Genomic DNA, 18,505 nt, shown 5'->3' on the forward strand with positions numbered 1-18,505 from the left:
ATTTGGACCTTAGAGGCTGTTGTATTGGAGAGAGTATAGTTTTATAAAGCTTTGAGGACATCAGAATTTGTAGTTCAAAGTGTCTAAGATTTTGAATCTAGATTTAAGGTTCAAAGTTGGAATGTGTGTTAGAGTTGAATTTTATCCGACTTGTATGCTAACGCTTTCGTTGCTCAGTTGCTTCAGTTGTATCTGACTCTTTGAGACTCCATGGACTGTAGCCCCCCAGGCTCCTCTGTCCATGGAATTCTCCAGGCAAGAATACTGGAGTGGATTGCCATTTCCTTCTCCAGGGGATCTTCCCAGCCCAGGGATGGAACCTTTGTCTTTTGCGACTCCTGCATTGCAGGTGGATTCTTTACTACTGAGCTGCCGGGGAAGCAATACTTTGTTGAATGTTAGCTAAAAGTTTGCACAGTCCTTCAACAGTTTGTGGCTAGTCACTTAGGAAGCAGTCTTCCCTGGTGGCACAGTGGTAAAGAATCTGCCTGCAGTGCAGGAGATGTGGGCTTGATCGCTGGGTCGAGAAGATCCCTTGGAGAGGGAAATGACATTCCTTCTCCGCATTCATTCCAGTATTCTGGTCTGAGAAATCTATGGCCAGAGGAGCCTGGTGGGCTACAGTCCTTGGGGTCACAAGAGTAGGACGTGACTTAGCAACTAAAACAAAAAAAACTTAGAAAGTATTGTTCCTGATAGTTGAGAGATAGAAGTTTGGTGAACTTGAGGTGGAGGGGATAAGCTAGATTTAAAGATACATCAATTGGAATTAGACTCTTCAGTTCAAGAATATGCTTGATACTTTTGATTATATGTGAATTGTGGAATTCCTATTTCAGACACAAATTGAGGAAAATAATGTGATTTCTGTACTTGAGCCAAATGTACAAATATGATTTGTGGAGCAGAATTTTCTTTCCATTTATCTTTGTTTGCATTAATGATTAAAAGGGATATACACATACACACCCATATATATATATATTTAACAGCTTTGAACTTTGGATTTAGTTTTCAAAAGAATACATATAGAACCTTATACTTTTTAATTGGGTGGAATATAATTTGCTTCTTTACCTAAGAATTAAGTGGGATAAATTTGTAAAATTGCTGAAGAGATGATAAAGTGATGTGCAAATATTATTAAAAATATGTTGTTGCCAAGCCTAATTTCATTTGGAATCTATTAGTTACAGAATATAGTTAAATAAATGTATTTATAGAAGTTGAAATACTAGAACATCATTACCACACATTAGGAAATAGAATTTAAGAATCCTTAATTTCCTCTTGAACACAATTCTGTCACTTATCATCGAATCTTTTAAAATGTCTGTTGTGAATTTACATCATAGTATTTATGTGGTATTGTAGCTTTTGAAAAATTAATGTGTAGTTAAAATGTATATGCAAAGCAGACACCAAAATAATCTGTAAGTCTAGAGATAGTTTTGATTGTCACAACTTGAGGGATGCTTTCTAGTGTCTAGTGGGTAGAGACTAGAGATACTGTGAAACATCTTAACAATTCATAGGATGCCCCCGCCCCCCACCTGCCCACCCAGTACGCAATTATCTGGCCAAAATGTCAGAAGGGCTGAGGTTGAGAAACCCTGCTCTGTCTAGCACAAGTTTTCCACCGTTGTCATCATCCTTTTTTTTTGTTATTTCTGATAGCTTGCTATCTTAATTGATTACAAGTCACTTAAGCATCCTATATTCTTATCCTATTGAAGCTTTCTTCCTAGAGTGCTCTATGCACTGCAGTTAGAAAAATTTTTTTCCCAGTATTGCCCATTCTTCCTTGAGCTTTGAGTTTATATTTGATTCTGTTAATTTATGGGTGATTAAATGACTGATAGCTCATAAGGATTATCTAAAAACCAAACCAGTTTCTTGTTAACCTAGAAAAGCAATGGATTAGCTGGATTTTAGTTTCTGTGGCGAAAGATACTTTGACCAGCAGTTGACTCTGCAGATCTCTCTTCAGAATTAGTTCTGCTCAGCTTTAACTTTTCACAATTTATTTTCTTCAGAATTTTAATTCATAGTAATTCCTCAAAAACCTTTATGTCTTTTTCATAACTCCATCCTTCCCTACCATTATTGTCATTGGTAACATCTTTGGCTGAATTGCCTTATTTACACATCAGATTTCCTGGAAGGAGGCAGAGGCAGATGGTTTAGGGTATAATATGGGGGAAGGGCAAGGTAATGACAGTAGGTTTAGGATAACGTGCAAAATGTGGGGTAGATGTTTGTCAACATGGGGTGGTAGCTGGAGCCATTTTGTGTGTGTGTGTGTGGTGTGCTGAAAGTCATATTGTGTGTGTGTGTGTGTGTGTGGTGGGCCGAAAGTCATAGGCCCTTGTCTGTACTTATGTTTGCATTTGCTTGTTACGGTGTAAAGTTATTTCAAATCAGCACAGAAATCTAAATTATGTATAGGTTTCCACTTTTGGAATTTTAAGTTGTATTTCATAAGTGGTTGAAATTGAATACATTTGTTAGGTTTTAGCTATTGATATTTTATATATATATATATATATTTTTATAAATTTATTTATTTTAGTTGGGGGCTAATTACTTTACAATATTGTAATAGTTTTTGCCATACATTGACATGAATCAGCCATGGGTTTACATGTGTTCCCCTTCCTGGACCCCCCACCCACCTCCCTCCCCATCCCATCCCTCTGGGTCATCCCATTGCCCCGGCCCTGAGCCCTTGTCTCATGCATCGAACATGGATTTTTGTGATTGACTTACTTTAAAATTTATAGTTTATAATTTCACTTTGAGCCAGCTAGCTTTACTATTTTTAATTCTTAGAGACTAGCTTATCTGAAAAAGTAGGTATATTGTAATATGCTTGCCATTCAGACATACTCTCCTGTCTTGAGCTTTCACTTGTAACTGTTAGGTGTAGATATTTGTAGAAAATGATTTGACTGGTTTCTAATGAAGAAACAGGTACTGTGGCTTAAGTTTGAAATCACATTGTAGAAGTAGCTTTTCTAAGACTGCAGTAAAGAAACAAGTATATTTCTGAAATACAGGACCTTATAGTTCTTGAAGTCTACTTTTGTCATACAAGAGAACAGCTTGTTAATGGTATTTAGTGCTTCAAGATCAGAGGGACTATATATCAAGTGTAAGAAGCATTGGTCAACATAGTGTGATGCCTAAGACACAGCTGATGACTCAAGTTCCTTAGGAAGGAAGTACACTTGATGGTTGGGGGAAAATGCTCTTGGTGCCTAATTTTAAAATTACACAAATGAAAAGTCTGTAGAAAACAACTTGATTACAAGTAATTTTTCTGACGAATGGAAGTGTGCCAGCCTTAGCTTATTCTTACACATCCTCTCATTTATTGTAATTGAGTTTTTCTGTAAATAGGGAGATGTGTAATGTCAAAAGATTTTTTACAGATTTTCCTCCTCCATTCTTAGCATTGTCAACTTTGTTTGATAAAAGTAGGAAAAAAATTAAGTGTATTTCCTTATATAATGTTGCTATCCCACACAAAGATGATAGCTACCATCAGTAAGATATACTCTGATTATTTTTTCCTTCTGACATTATTGAAATTTTCATTCTGTTTTTCTTTTTCCCCCTGTTCTTATATTTAATTTGATTAGAACAGAAGATTGTAGGTTTTGGACTCAGAAGTTGGGAAGGAAGCTTTTGTTTGCAAGCATTCCTGCCTACCTGTGGAATAAGGAAAATAATCATAGTGGTTAGCATTTATGGTGTACTTATTTTATTCCAGGTGTGATTTTAGGGAATTTTTTGTATTAACTCAGTCTTCACAACATTGACATAAGATTCTGTTGTTCTTATTTCAGAAAAGAGGGAACAGGGTCAAGGAGGGTAACTTATTCAAGGTCACAAAGCCCTCTAGCTACTAATTGTGGAAGCCAGGACTTGAGTATAGTCAGTCTGGCTCCAGAATTCATCCTCTTAAAAGCCTTACTGCCTCTAAAAAACACATACTTTAAAAAGTATAATGAGGCTGTTAGGTTTTGCCTTTGTACGAAGATTGGATTATTTTACCATCAGCACATTACTTAGGCTCTTTGTGCTTAGTATTTGAGTCATTTGACTTTTGGTCAGTCAAGTTCTTTGAAAGTTTTTTTTTTTTTGACATTAGAAAATATTTACGATTAAGATGAGAGAAGCACGTCAGAGAACATTTTATGCACAGTACCATTTCAGTTTTGTCACAGATAAATTTATATATGTATTCCTGTTTTAAGAAGTTGAGGACAGATAGTAAATCTCTGGATGATGAGGTACAGGTTATATCTTTTTTTTTTTTTTTTAACTTTTTTGGACGTGTACACCCTACTATATATCTTTTTATTTATTTAGTTGTGGTTGCTCTCTGTCTTTGTTGCTGTATATGGGCTTTCTCTAGTTACGGAGAGCAGAGGGCCACTTTCTAGTTGTGCTGGCACTGGCTTCTCATTGTGGTGGCTTCTCTTGTTGCGGAGCACAGGTTCAAGGTGCATGGGCTTCAGTAGTTGCGACTTCCTGGCTCTTGGGCACCCGGGCTTCCCTAGTAGTGGCACAGGGGCTCATTAGCTGTGGCTCGTGGGCCCAAGAATGCAGACTCGGTAGTTGTGATGCATGGACTAGTTGCTCTGAGGCATGTGAAATCTCCCTGGACTAGTGATTGAACCGGTGTGCCCTGCATTGGCAGGCAGACTCTTGTCCACTGCACCACCAGGGAAGTCCCCATCGTTTACAGAAGTATCTATTACAAAACTTTGGTGATACAGAGAAAAACATTTTTTAAAGTCGAATTACCTTTAATAAATACCAGTATCCTGGTGACTTTGAAAACACTTATAGGAAATAAAATACTGTTCTCTGTAAAAAGGAAGTGAGGTCCTTGAGATCTCCAGTGTGGTGAGGAGACCAGGTTATGTTTTTTCTGCTTTGAACCTACTGGTCATTTTTTCTGCCATTCGTGTATGTAGGTAGTTTTTTGGTGTGGCTTTTTACTTTTTACCTAGTTTTTCTTGAAACTTAGTTATATGTTTTCTCCATCTTAAAGGTCCAGTCCCATTATTCTTCTACCAGTTTTACACATAGGCATTTGCTTGATATACTGCTAATTTCCCCTTAACTTTCTGTCTTAAAAACGTGTATGTTTTCTGAAGGGTTGGAAGTATTTATAGGCCAGCTAACATTTATGTACCATTAATGTAAGATTATTAATGATTATCTTTTGCCACATTGCTTTACCACTCTTAATATATACCTTCTTTTTTTTTTTTTTTTTTGTTCTGAACCCCTCAAGTAAGTTGGTGCCCTTAAATACTTCAGTATGCATCTAATAAGGTTGAGGACATTACCCTTAAATAACTGAGAAAATTATTTTCTATTTTTTAAGTGTTCAAATTTCCCATGGAGGTAGTAGGTACTAGGTATCAGGGAAATGTAATATGTGCTTTGTGAAGGCCAGATTTCTGGCAACCACAGCTAAGGACTAGAAAGTAAAACAGTGTTAGTCTGCTTTTCTATTTAGTAAAAAAAAAGTTAACAGTAGAGAAAGGAGTTGTCGACAGAATAACTGCACTGCAGGATGGGGCTATTCTGTAGGAACAATGGTACAATAACATAATAGCCTAGAGGTTATCACATTGTTACCACCTCTTAGGCTAAAGATGTTAATCAGGAGGAACCCGGCTAAAGAAGATGTTAAGAGGGAAAAAAAAAATCAGTACTGGTTCAAAAGGAAAGGTATTTGGCACCTAGATAAACTTCAGTTGTTTAGAAATTTTCCTCAGTGGAACCTTTCATTTTCCTTTGATGTTAGATTACAAACATCTTACTGTACTCTAGGTTTGATGTCTGATAACAGATTTGTTTCTCCATTGTTAAGGACTGTACATGATGAGAACATCTTCAGTGAGTATTCCATTTATCAGAAGGGAGAAAAGGAGTTGATTGCCATCCATTGAGTCCTTCCTTTTACCTTCTCTCATTCACATTGCCCTGTTGGGTAATATTTCAGAGTGATAAAAGAACCTCTAGTTCCGTTTTCATGGACAACTGAACATTAGTATTTTTTTTCATTGTTCGTCGTCGTTTTGTTTTTTTACTCCTAGACTTGTAGGCTATGATTCCTTTTGTACAGATCTATTTCATGTAAATAAAGGATTTAAATTAGAGGAAGAATAGTAGTCTTTTATGGGCCACAAATCACATATTAATTTAAATGGAAGTAGACCTATGGAAGAAGTAGTTTCTGTGCTGGTACTTCCTGGTTGTGTTAAGTAACCCTTGGAGGAGGAAAATGGCAGCCTAGTCCAGTATTCTTGTCTGAAAAATCCCATGGACAGAGGAGCTTGGTGGGCTACAGTTCACGGGGTCACAGAGAGTCAGACATGACTGAGCGACTAAGCACAGCAGCACACAGCATGATGGTGACCCCCATATTTGTGTCTCTAGCCCAGGACTCTCCCTTGAATTCTGGACCCCAGTATCCAGCTACGTCTCCAGTTAGATGTCTGATAGGCATCTGGAGTTAAACATGTCTGATATCAGACCTCTGATTCCCTTACCCATAATCTTTTTTCTTGTAGAATTTCCCATCTCAGTAGGTGGGAGCTCTGTTCTTCAGTTGCTCAGGCCAAAAACTGAGTTATCCTTGATTCACTGTTTTCTGTTACACCCTGCTTGCAAATCCTGTCAGTTCCTCCTTTAAAATATGTGCAGATTTTGACAACTTCTCATTAGCTCCACTGCTACTGCCCTGATTGATACAAGTAAACATCCATTTCACTTTAATTACTGTAAAACCTGCTAACTCTTCTTCCTGTTCTCTTGTTCTCTCAGCATAGCAGTCATTGTGATCCTGTTCAGAAGCTACTTTGGCCAAAACCATCCATTGGTACTTTGTATACTTTAAAATGGTTAAAATGGTGAGTTTTATGTTATGTGAATTGTACCCCAACAAAAAATAGCAAGATAAATAAAAAATAAAAAACTCCATTCAATGGCTTACTATTTTAAGTAAAAGCCAGTGTCCTTATAGTGGCTCTTAAGGCCCTACATCATGTATATGTATGCTTATCCCGCCCCCCTCCCCATGCTTCCCCATTGTTTATTTCTGCTCCTACCACACAGAGCTCTTAAAAAAAATGCCAAGCTTGCTCCTGTCTCAGGGATTTTGCACTTGCCAATCCTTTTACATGGACCAGTTTTCCCCCTAGATTGCTATAGTGTCAACCCTATTTCTTTTTTATTTTTTTTAAAAAGTTATTTATTTTTAATTGAAGGATAATTGCTTTACAATATTGTGTTGGTTTCTGCCATACGTCGACACGAATCAGCTGTAGGTATACATATGTCCCCTTTTTATTTTTTAAGTAAAAAAATGTTACACGGTGGTGAAATACACATAAAATTTACCAGCTTAACCATTTTTAACTGTTCAGTAGTGTTTAAGTACATTCACATTGTTATGCTTTGCTCTCTTTCTGTTGTCTTTGCTCAGATATTATGAAGTCTTCTGATTACCTCATATAAAAATAGAAACCTTTACTTGGCATTCTCTATCCGCTCACCCTGTGATAACAGTCTTAGAGCCATCTGATGTTACTTACTTGTTCACAGGGAACTCTCTTCGATACCCCGTGACAAACCATAATGGAAAATAACATGAAAAGATATATGTAACTGAGTCATTTTGCTGTACAGAACAAATTAACACAACATTGTAAATCAAATATACTTCACTAAAATGAGAAAAATTTGTAAACCAAAAAAATGAAATTATTACTTGTTATACTGTCTGCTGTTCTTCTCTAGAATAAAGTTTCATAAGGTCAGCAACTTTGTTTTGTTCACTTCTGTATTCCCAGCATCTAAAAACAATGCCCTTATAGTATATAGTGCAGATAGTAAGTGCCTGATATATATGTGTTGAGTGAATAAATGAATGTTTACTGAACTAAATAATTTCATTTTTTTAATGAACTACGTAAGAATTCCAAGTTTCTAAGAGTATGTCTGGGAAAAAAAACAAAACAAAACGTTCCAAAGCTTATAATTAATCTTTTTACTTTAGTTGACTTTAAAATGGAATGAAAATACCATTTTTGTTATAGTATTGCTTTTGCTCATTATTTTTATATGCCCAGTTAATTAAAAGAATTAGTATGTTGAATGGGTTATATTTTCTTTGTAAAAACCAAATTGCTTTTTCTCAACTACTCTGTTTCTGTTAATATTTAAAAATATTATTAAAACACTTAGCACTTGTCATTCACTGCAAAAATTATCCTAAAAGGGGAAATGTAGAATGTCTTCATAGTTATCTGATTTTACTCAATAAAACTTGTAAACTTTGTTATGTTACTAAGGATGAAACTCTAAAAAAACCCTTTTCATTTTAGGGTAAGTTTAGAGTCACAGAATGTTAGAGCAAAATGGAAGTTTTGTAGTCTTGGGTTGCTTACTTAACCTCTTTGTGTCTCATTTTAAGATAAATTATACTTACACTACAGAGTTGTTATGAAGGTGAAATGAGATAATATATGTTCATTAATTAATTTAGCCATTATTTACTGAATTCTTACCTATTATGTACTGTACATTATTCTAAATCTCTTTATATATATTAGATAGTTGAATCCATATAACAACACTATTAGCTACAGGTATTAACTATTTCATCTATTTTACAGGCAAGGGAAATGAGGCACAGAGTTAGGTAACTTGTCCAAGATCACTCAACTAATAAGTGGCATAGTTGGGATTTTAACTCATGGTGTTTAGTTATAAGTAAAGATAATGTTTGCTAAACTGTTGAAATATGAAGTAAGACATGTTTACCAGCTGAGCCACAAGGGAAGCCCAAGAATACGGGAGTGGGTAGCCTATCCCTTCTCTAGGGGATCTTCCCGACCCAGGAATCAAACCGGAGTCTCTTGCATTGCAGGTGGATTCTTTACCAACTGAGCTATCAGGGAAGCCCATAAAGATAATTTTTGCTAAACTGCGCTAAACTTTTGAAACATGGAATAAGATATGTTGACCACATACTTCTATGGTTATTGATAAACTTAGTTGCCAAAAGAAATGCTGTGTGACAGTTTATAAAGTCATGCAAAATAGTGATGAAAGCTGCATGGATGATTGCAGAGACAAATACCTGACATGCACTCATAGCGTTGATAGAAGATTTGAAAAAAACACTTAACTAATGAATAGATTTATAATAATTTTATTTTTTAACCGATCACACTTTGCAAATACTAGACCTGTTAGAAATTCTGATACTTCTTGGATGAGAATCTCAGGGTCACATTTTCTGTTGGTTGATTTATGGCTCTCTTAGCAGCAAAATACCGGCTGCTCTTTTGATAAAGACAAATGAAAGTGGAAATTTCTGTGAAACATTGAGTGGATCCATTAATTCTTACAGCAAACATTTACTGAGCACCTGTTTTCTTCCTTACTCTGATCTAGATAATGAGGGTACATCATTGAACAGGTCAGAGTTCTTGTTCTCATGGAACTTCTGGTGGTAGAGGGATATGTCAGTACGAAATAATATCAGGAAAGATAGAGCAGGATATTAGCATGAGTATGATTGGGACTTATCCTTTTAGATAGGGTAATCAGAGAAAGCCTCTGAAGAAATTATGTAGATACCTGAATGAAGTATGGTAGCCAAGATATTGGTTGTGGGGGAAGATATTCCAGGCAAAGGGATGATCAGGAGACGAATGTGACTAGCTCACAGAGAAAGGGGAGAGTGGTAGAAGATGAGATAAGACTGATATGGAAGTGGAGTAGGGGAATGCTGCTGCTTATAAGGATCACTGTCAACCTTGTGAGCCATGGTTAGAACTTTTTTTTTATTTTCAAGTTATAAATTGAGATGAAGGCTGTGGAGGGGGAACCATGGGTGAGGAGTAGAAGATTTTGAGCAGAAGTGTGACATGATGCAACTTTATTTGAACATTGTTACTCTGACGGCTGTGTGAAAAATAGACTGTAGTGGGGCAGGAGTGGAAGCTAAGGGGCCAGGTATTTGTTATGATTTCTGTCTAGAACCTTTTGAACCTCGCCACATTTTCAGCTTTATGAATTCCACCTCCCTAATTTAGATTTCCAAGCCTTTCATTTGCAACTAGGACACAGACATGTAAACTAGTCTTCTGAATTAGGCTCCTCTGATCAGAAGCATCACTGGAGACCTGGTTTCTGAACTGAGCAGATAGGTATGCTTGCAAAAGTTTTGCCAGTAGTGTGCATCTCTCAGACATTATGACAGATTTTTCCTTAGTTGTTTTAAGGTTGTGCTTCTGGTACAGACCTGGCATTGGAGAGGCAGGGCAGTGTTGGTGTTTTTCACAAGATACGTTTGGAGTAATTATGGTGTGTTCTGCTGCTGTTGGGGATACCTGGGTAGTTTTGAGGAAGATAAAAATGGGGAGGGTTCCAGTATTATTGTCAAGTAGTAGAATATTATTTCAAGTAATGGAATACTGTATGAGAAGTATGGGAATTGATTAAGCTCACAATAGAAAATGTGTTGTATTTATGGAAATATCTGTAGGTTCTGGGTCAGGTTTCCTGTGTAGTATTTACATGTTGATTGGTAGGGAACACAGAATCTTGGATTCTTATTTGTGTCTGATGTCTCTTGATTCATGATTTCTCTTGGTTCACACTTGGTATTAGAGAAGCAATGATTTTTTTTTCTTTTAAATTAATTAATTTATTTTAATTGGAGGCTAATTACAATATTGTGTTTTTTTCCATACATCAACATGAATCAGCCACAGGTTTACATGTGTCCCCCCATCTTGAACCCTTTCCCCACTTCCCTCCCCACCTCATCCCTCTGGGTTGTCCCAGAGCACGAGTTTTGAGTGCTCTGCTTCATGCATTGAACTTGCACTGGTCATTTATTTTACATATGGTAATATACATGTTTCAATGCTGTTCTCTCAAATCATCCCACCCTTGCCTTCTCCCACAGAGTTCAAAAGTCTGTTCTTTATATCTTGTGTCCCTTTCTCTGTCTTGCATATAGGGTCATCATTATGTCTTTCTAAATTCCATATGTATGCATTAATATACTGTATTGGTGTTTCTCTTTCTGACTTACTTCACTCTGTATAATAGGCTCCAGTTTCATCCACCTCATCAGAACTGAACTCAAATCTGTTCTTTTTTATAGCTGAGTAATATTCCATTGTGTATATGTAGCACAGCTTCCTTATCCATTCATCTGCCAATGGACATCTAGGTTGCTTCCATGTCCCAGCTATTGTGAACAGTGCTGCAATGGACATTGGGATACATGTGTCTTTTTCAATTCTGGTTTCCTTGGTGTGTATGCCCAGCAGTGGGATTATTGGGTCACTCAGCTGAAAGAACCTGGCTGCAATGTAGGAGACCTGGGTTTGATCCCTGAGTTAGGAAGATCCCCTGGAGAAGGGAAAGACTACCCACTCCAATATTCTTGACTGGAGAATTCCATGGACTGCCCATTCCAGTGTTCTTGCCTGGAAAATCCCAGGGACGGCAGAGCCTGGTGGGCTGCCGTCTATGGGGTCGCACAGAGTCAGACATGACTAAAGCGACTTAGCAGTAGCAGTATAATCCATGGGGCCACAAAGAATCAGACACAACTGAGAGACTTTCACTTCCACTTTTCACTTTTTTATGGCAGTTCTATTTCCAGTTTTTTAACTGTTCTCCATAGTGTTCTCCACACTGTTCTCCATAGTGGCTGTACTAGTTTGCATCTCCATGAACAGTGTGAGAGCGTTCCCTTTTCTCCACACCCTCTCCAGTATTTGTTTGTAGACTTTTTGATGGCAGCCATTCTGACTGACTTGAGATGGTACCTCATGGTGGTTTTGATTTGCATTTCTCTGATAATGAGTGATGTTGAGCTTCTTTTCATGTGTTTATTAACCATCTGTATGTCTTCTTTGGAGAAATGTCTGTTTGGTTCTTTGGCCCACTTTTTGATTGGGTCATTTATTTTTCTGGTATTGAGCTGCATGAGCTGCTTGTGTATTTTGGAGATTAATTCTTGTCAGTTGTTTCATTTGCTATTATTTTCTCCCATTATGAAGGCTGCCTTTTCACCTTGCTTATAGTTTCCTTTGTTGTGCAAAAGCTTTTAAGTTTAATTAGGTCCCATTTGTTTATTTTTATTTCCATTACTCTGGGAGGTGGGTCATAGAGGATCTTGCTGTGACTTATGTCAGAGAGTGTTCTGCCTGTGTTTTCCTCTAAGAGTTTTATAGTTTCTGGTCTTAAATTTATATCTTTATCCCATTTTGAGTTTATTTTTGTGTATGGTATTAGAAAGTGTTCTAGTTTAATTCTTTTACAGGTGGTTGACCAGTTTTCCCAGCATCACTTGTTAAAGAGATTGTCTTTTTTCCATTGTATATTTTTGCTTCCTTTGTCAAAAATAAGGTGTCCATAGGTGTGTGGATTTATCTCTGCCCTTTTTATTTTGTTCCATTGACCTGTATTTCTGTCTTTGTGCCAGTACCATACTGTCTTGATGACTGTAGCTTTGTAGTATAGTCTGAAGTCAGGCAGGTTGATTACTCCAGTTCCATTCTTCTTTCTCAAGATTGAAGCAATGATTTTTTAAAAGATATTTATTTATTTGGCTACATTGGGTCTTGGTTGCAGCAAGCAGGATCTTTTATCTTCGTTGCAGGATCTCTGGTTGCAGCATGTGGGATCTGGTTCCCTGACCAGGGATTGAACCCGGGCTCCCTGCATTGGGAGCACTGAGTGTTAGCCACTGGACCACCAGGGAAGTCCTTAGAAGCAATGATTTTTAGTATTAGAGCATGTATATTTATAGGTTCCTGAAACCTGGGAGAGTCTAGCATGTAACAAGGATAAGGAATGGAGTAGCTGATTAGGAATTGTAGTAGACAAGTACGCAGCTTGGAACTAGGGAATCAGGAAAATCTGTAACAAAGGGAAGATGAGATATGATGAGTAGTAGGTCAGAAGCCCAGGTCTGTTCAGATAAAGTTGAGGAGATGGGTGATTATTTAAGTACATCAGTGAGATTTAGTGATAGAGTTGCATTCTGTCCCTACTTGAATTTTTTGACTGGTTGCTAAAGTATAAGAACAAATCTCAGTTGAGTAGGTTGAGACTCTGCATGTGGGAACAGGCAATTTTGTGGTGTCTGACTGAGCTAAGTAGTGCAAGGGTAGGAGATTGGCATGGGCTCCTGTGGAGTAAATTGTGCCAATTTCAATCACTAGCTGTGGAAATCAAGGGTATACATATATATATATACATATATATATATATGTATATATATATATATATTTTTTTTTTTGTCTATAAAAAACACATTCTTTTCTGGTATTTCATTACTCATTTTTGTGCATCTTAGAGGTAGATGTCAGTTTAGGTTTTTAAAGTTCCCTGCCACGTACTGTTATTTTGGTAATTTTTTTCTTTTCAGTTTTTTGTAGTCCCATCAGAAATGTGGATGGTAACTTACCTTGTTTATGATGAGAGTAATACAGTTATTGTAGAATGTTATGAAGTCACTGAAACCAAACTGATCTTAGATTTGTTACATAGCTCTCAGACCTCCGTTTTCTTTAAAATGGGTTAGTAGGTCCGTGTGTATGTGTGTGTTTAGTTGCTCAGTCATGTCTGACTCTTTGCAACCCCATGGACTGTAGCCCGCCAGACTCCTCTGTCCTTGGGGATTCTCTAGGCAAGAATACTGGAGTGGGTTGCCATGCCCTCCTCCAGGGGATCTCCCAATTCAGGGATCGAACCTAGGTCTTCTGCATTGTAGGCAGATTCTTTACTGTCTGAGCCACCAGGGAAATCCCGTAGGTCTGTTGGGTGTATTAAATGAAAAGCTGTAGAGCAACTACTAGACTTGGCAAGATAGCAAGTGCTTGATAGGAAGTTTTAGTTATCATTACATCTAGTTTATAAACATTGTTTAATTAATCAACTTAAGTAAGAAGCTTATTTAGTCAGGATATATTTCAGTTCAGTTCAGTTCAGTCGCTCAGTCATGTCCGACTCTGCGACTCCATGAACTGCAGCACGCCAGGCCTCCCTGTCCATCACCAACTCCCTGAGTCCATCCAGACCCATGTCCATTGAGTTGGTGATGCCATCCAGCCATCTCATCCTCTGTCTTCCCCTTCTTCTCCTGTCCCCAATCTTTCCCAGCATCAGGGTCTTTTCCAATGAGTCAACTCTTCACATGAGGTGGCCAAAGTATTGGAGTTTCAGCTTCAACATCCATCCTTCCAGTGAACACCCAGGACTTATCTCCTTTAGGATGGACTGGTTGGATCTCCTTGCAGTCCAAGGGACTCTCAAGAGTCTTCTCCAACACCACAGTTCAGAAGCATCAATTCTTCAGCGCTCAGCTTTCTTCACCGTCTAACTCTCACATCCATACATGACCACTGGAAAAACGATAGCCTTGACTAGACGGACCTTTGTTGGCAAAGTAATGTCTCTGCTTTTAAATATGCTATCTAGGTTGGTCATAACCTTCCTTCCAAGGAGTAAGCGTCTTTTAATTTCATAGCTGCAGTCAACATCAGCAGTGATTTTGGAGCCCAAAAGAATAAAGTCTGACACTGTTTCCACTGTTTCCCCATCTATTTCCCATGAAGTGATGGAACCAGATGCCATGATCTTAGTTTTCTGGATGTTGAGCTTTAAGCCAATTTTTTCACTCTCCTCTTTCACTTTCATCAAGAGGCTCTTTAGTTCTTCTTCCCTTTCTGCCATAACGGTGGTGTCATCTGCATATCTGAGGTTATTGATATTTCTCCCAGCAATCTTGATTCCAGCTTGTGCTTCTTCCAGCGCAGCATTTCTCATGATGTACTCTGCATATAAGTTAAATAAGCAGGGTGACAATATACAGCCTTGACGTACTCCTTTTCCTATTTGGAACCAGTCTGTTGTTCCATGTCCATTTCTAACTGTTGCTTCCTGACCTGCATACAGGTTTCTCGAGAGACAGGTCAGATGGTCTGGTATTCCCATCTCTTTCAGAATTTTCCACAGTTTATTGTGATCCACACAGTCAAAGGCTTTGGCATAGCCAATAAAGCAGAAATAGATGTTTTTCTGGAACTTGGTTGCTTTTTCGATGATCCAGCGGATGTTGGCAATTTGATCTCTGGTTCCTCTGCCTTTTCTAAAACCAGCTTGAACATCTGGGAGTTCACGGTTCACGTATTGCTGAAGTCTGGCTTGGAGAATTTTGAGCATTACTTTACTAGCGTGTGAGATGAGTGCAATTGTATACATCACCAAAATGGATCCTCATTCAGACTTGAATAGTGCTGGGAAGTCCCTCATTAACAACAATGTGGGAAAGTGTCCTCCTGGGCTGTATGCCCGCCCCACAGGTGAGGCTTCAAATTGCTGTTTCAGTAGCTCCTTATAATCCCAAGCCACAAACTGCTCTCATTAACGGTGTGTGTGCAAAAATGCTTCTCTGGTTTTTACTTTACCCTTTTTACAATGCTGTTTACTTCACCTTGTGAGTCATAGGCTTTCTTTAGACCCAAGGGGGTTGTCCAGACCTCCAGGGGCTCAAGAATTCCAAGACCTACTCTTTTTCTTGTCTAAAGTGCTACCTGACTTGCTGTGCTTGCAGACTGGGATGGTATCTGGCACCGTCCAGGCAGATTAAAGGCAAGTCAGAGGCCTGTTCTCTTGCTTCTGAAGCCTGAACAAGACTTCCTCCATTTTAATTTCACTAACAGAGTCAGAAAACATGATCTATGATTTCAGTCTTTAAAAATTTATGGAAATACACTTCATGGCCTAAAATCGAGGTCTGTTTTGGTAAATACACCATGTGCCTGTGAAAATACGTACTCTATGATTGGGTGGAATATTTTATAAAACGTTAATTGAGTCAAATTGCTTGATAGTGTTCAGTCCTTATTTTCGTCTACTTGTTCAGTGAGGAGTGTTATGATTTCCAGGTATAATTACAAATTTGTCTTTCAGTTCTGTCAGCTTTTTGTTCATATAGTTTGAAGCTCTATTACGTGATGTACATTTAGAACTGAAATTTTTTTTTTATCCCTTTCTTTCTCTCCTTTTTTTGGTTTGTTTTGAAGTTTACTTTGACAGTACTGTAGCCACTCCAGCTTTCTTGGATTACGGTTTGGATTGTATAATTTTCCCATTTTTTTTAGTTTAACTCATCTTTACCTTTCTTGAAAAATAAGAAAGTGACTTTCTATCTTTTAATTATGTTTAAATCATTAACTTTTAATGCAATTATTGATATGATTGAGTTTAAAACTACCATCTTACTGTTTGTTTTCTGTTCCATTTGTTCATAGCCCCTTTTTTAACCCTTCTTTTTCTATGTTTTTTTGGGATTAATTTGCTTTAAAAAATGATTTAATCTGAACTCTGTTATTGGCTTATGTAATGTACCTGCTCAGTTTTGTATTTTTAGAGGTTGTTCCTAGGGTGTACAGTATACACCTATAACTTGTCAGTGTGTACCTTTGGATAAAATACCACTTCATTTACAGTGTCCTTTCATTTTTCCTCTCCTCCATTGTGCTGTATTATCATACATTTTAATTCTATGGGTGTCATAACTGCCATAGTACATGGTGTGTTTTTTAAATACAATCATTTAACTTTGAAAGAGATTAAAGAATGAGAAAAGAAATCTTTTTTATTTTCTCATATAGTTATTGTTTTTGGCTCTCTTCTTTGTGTCAACACAGGTTTCCAGCTGGTATATTCCTTCTGCCTCAAAACTTCCTTTGACATATCTTGTAATGCAGGTCTACTTGAAATAAATTGTCAGCTTTGATGTCTGAAAAAGGGTTCATTTCACCTTTTTCCCTCTTCATCTTCATTTATGAGATATGTTTCACTGGGTATGGAATCTTAGGTTGAGAATTTTTTTTTGGTAGTATTTCAAACATGTTGGTGAGTTATCTTCTGAGTTATGTAGTTATGCTATCATGTGTACATTCATTCTTCTATATGTAATGTGTCTTTTTCTCTAGTTCCTTTTGTCCTAACCCACCAGCTGATTTTAAGGGTTTTTTTGTCCTTAGATTTCAACTATTAGCCCATGATAACTGTTTCAATTTCTTTGTATGTTAATTATGTCATTTTTATAGTTTCTGTTGCTAATGTCTGACTTCTTCATCCAATAGTATGAGAAAAAGATGTTTTCTTGAGTCTTTACATGTATGGTAGTTATTGACTGGATGCAGTTCATTTTTGATTTTTACTTTTTTTGTGTTTGATTTTGTCTTGCCTTTCTTTTTTTTTTGTTTGTTTGTTTTCTTTTTTTTTTTTTTTAATAAATTTATTTATTTTAGTTGGGGGCTAATTACTTTACAATATTGTAATAGTTTTTGCCATACATTGACATAAATCAGCCATGGGTTTACATGTGTTCCCCTTCCTGGACCCCCCACCCACCTCCCTCCCCATCCCATCCCTCTGGGTCATCCCATTGCCCCGGCCCTGAGCCCTTGTCTCATGCATCGAACATGGAATGGTGTTCTGTTTCACATATGATAATATACATGTTTCAATGCTATTCTCCCAGAACGTCCCACCCTCACCTTCTCCCTCAGAGTCCATAAAATTGTTCTATGCATCTGTGTCTCTTATTCTGTCTCGCATATAGGGTTATCGTTACCATCTTTCAGATTCCATATATATGCATTAGTATACTGTATTGTTGTTTTTCTTTCTGGCTTACTTCACTCTGTATAATGGGCTCCAGTTTCATCCATCTCAGTAGAACCGATTCAAATGTATTTTTTTTAATGGCTGAGTAATATTCCATTGTGTGTATGTACCACAGCTTCCTTATCCATTCGTCTGCTGATGGACATCTAGGTTGCTTCCATGTCCTGGCTATTGTAAACAGTGCTGCGATGAACATTGGGGTACACGCGTCTCTTTCAATTCTGGTTTCCTCGGTGTATATGCCCAGCAGGGGGATTGCTGGGTCATATGGCAGTTCTATTCCCAGTTTTTTAAGGAATCTCCACACTGTTCTCCATAGTGGCTGTACTAGTTTGCATTCCCACCAACAGTGTAAGAGGGTTCCCTTTTCTCCACACCCTCTCCAGCATTTATTGCTTGTAGACTTTTGGATAGCAGCCATTCTGACTGGTGTGAAATGATACCTCATTGTGGTTTGATTTGCATTTCTCTAATAATGAGTGATGTTGAGCATCTTTTCATGTGTTTGTTAGCCATCTGTATGTCTTCTTTGGAGAAATGTCTGTTTAGTTCTTTGGCCCATTTTTTGATTGGGTCGTTTATTTTCCTGGAATTCAGCTGCAGAAGTTGCTTGTATATTTTTGAGATTAATTGTTTGTCTGTAGCTTCATTTGCTATTATTTTCTCCCATTCTGAAGGCTGTCTTTTCACCTTGCTTATAGTTTCCTTTGTTGTGCAAAAGCTTTTAATTTTAATTAGG

The 18,505-nt window shown here is 37.5% G+C and overlaps 1 protein-coding gene across 2 annotated transcripts in view; it reads left to right on the forward strand.

Moving 5' to 3' along the window:
• Nucleotides 1-18,505, forward strand: part of ADAM10 (ADAM metallopeptidase domain 10) — a 138,422-nt gene that overhangs the window by 6,373 nt on the left and 113,544 nt on the right. Inside the window, exon 2 of one of the 2 annotated variants that reach the window (XM_081510074.1) lies at nucleotides 6,853-6,938. The exons of the other annotated variant lie outside the window; for it this stretch is intronic. The gene's annotated coding sequence lies outside the window, so the exon portion shown is untranslated. The remainder of the gene's footprint in view (nucleotides 1-6,852; nucleotides 6,939-18,505) is intronic. 2 annotated transcript variants of the gene reach the window in all.

The sequence above is a fragment of the Giraffa tippelskirchi genome, chromosome 7 (assembly GCF_054371585.1).
Source record: "Giraffa tippelskirchi isolate mGirTip1 chromosome 7, T2T-mGirTip1v1.2.pri, whole genome shotgun sequence".
NCBI lineage: Eukaryota > Metazoa > Chordata > Mammalia > Artiodactyla > Giraffidae > Giraffa > Giraffa tippelskirchi.